At 49.0% G+C, this 1,145-nt stretch overlaps 2 non-coding genes across 2 annotated transcripts; both read right to left on the minus strand.

Moving 5' to 3' along the window:
• Window positions 1-621: 621 nt before the first annotated feature.
• On the minus strand, window positions 622-695 carry Pmar_PMAR026091. The gene has a single exon. It is a non-coding gene; the product is annotated as a tRNA-Val (tRNA).
• A 98-nt stretch (window positions 696-793) lies between these two features.
• Window positions 794-867, minus strand: Pmar_PMAR026092. The gene has a single exon. It is a non-coding gene; the product is annotated as a tRNA-Val (tRNA).
• Between the last annotated feature and the right edge of the window lie 278 nt (window positions 868-1,145).

The raw sequence follows: 1,145 nt of genomic DNA on the forward strand, positions 1-1,145 counted from the left end.
ACCCGAAACCCGAAACCCGAAACCCGAAACCCGAAACCCGAAACCCGAAACCCGAAACCCGAAACCCGAAACCCGAAACCCGAAACCCGAAACCCGAAACCCGAAACCCGAAACCCGAAACCCGAAACCCGAAACCCGAAACCCGAAAACCCGAAACCCGAAACCCGAAAACCCGAACCCCGAACCCGAAACCCGAAACCCGAAAAGCCTAGATTTGGAGGGTTGTGGTGTCGCACTGTCGCTTCCAGTAGGCTAAGTAGGTTGAGTAGCATGGAGATGCGCACGCAAAAGAATGCGTGTGAATTTAGAGACTGCAAGGTATGAAGTCAGTAATTTGATGGATGATTGGGTGGACGCGCAAGTTGAATTCATAGAAATTAGTGACTAGCGTGAATGAATAATAGGATGTGGTGGTTGAACGGGAGGCAATGGGAGTAGATTCAGGAGTGAGTGAAACCCACGTTTTATGCTATACCGAAATCGGAGGCTGGTCTCGAAACATGCTGCATATGTAACACTCATCATATACCTAGCTAGACCGCTCGAGCAATCGTTTGACGGCGCCGTTCCATAGTATATTTTGTACGGAGTTGTGCGGCTCTTTGTACAATGACTGCACGATACTGGAACCGAGAATCGAACTCGGGACCTACTGCGTGTGAGGCAGTCGTCATAACCAACTAGACCATTCCAGCAGGTTAGTGCACGACCAGACATTTGTTTCTCAACGATGCGGTTCCATTTTATGTGTTTGACACAGAATTATGTGACTTTGTGTATAACAATTGTAACATACTGGAACCGAGAATCGAACTCGGGACCTACTGCGTGTTAGGCAGTCGTCATAACCAACTAGACCATTCCAGCAAGATGATATGATATCAGATATTTGTCTCTCGACCACTCCGTTCCATTTCATGTGTTTGAATGTTCTCCCAGTTATCCCTCAGGAACGAATCGTGATAGCGTAAGTGGCAATTGCCGAAATCGCCCGCTCCCTTCGACATGTTGACTTCCATGAACTCGCACGTTCCCCCGCCGCTGGCGAGCTGCTTGGTTCTCACATTGTTCGAGGGATACGGGAGCACTCAAGATAACATGGTTTCACCCGATCGCTATAGAGTACCCAAGCGTTCGCGAGACAC

This window comes from Perkinsus marinus (genome assembly GCF_000006405.1).
Source record: "Perkinsus marinus ATCC 50983 genomic scaffold scf_1104296972938, whole genome shotgun sequence".
Taxonomy (NCBI): domain Eukaryota; phylum Perkinsozoa; order Perkinsida; family Perkinsidae; genus Perkinsus; species Perkinsus marinus.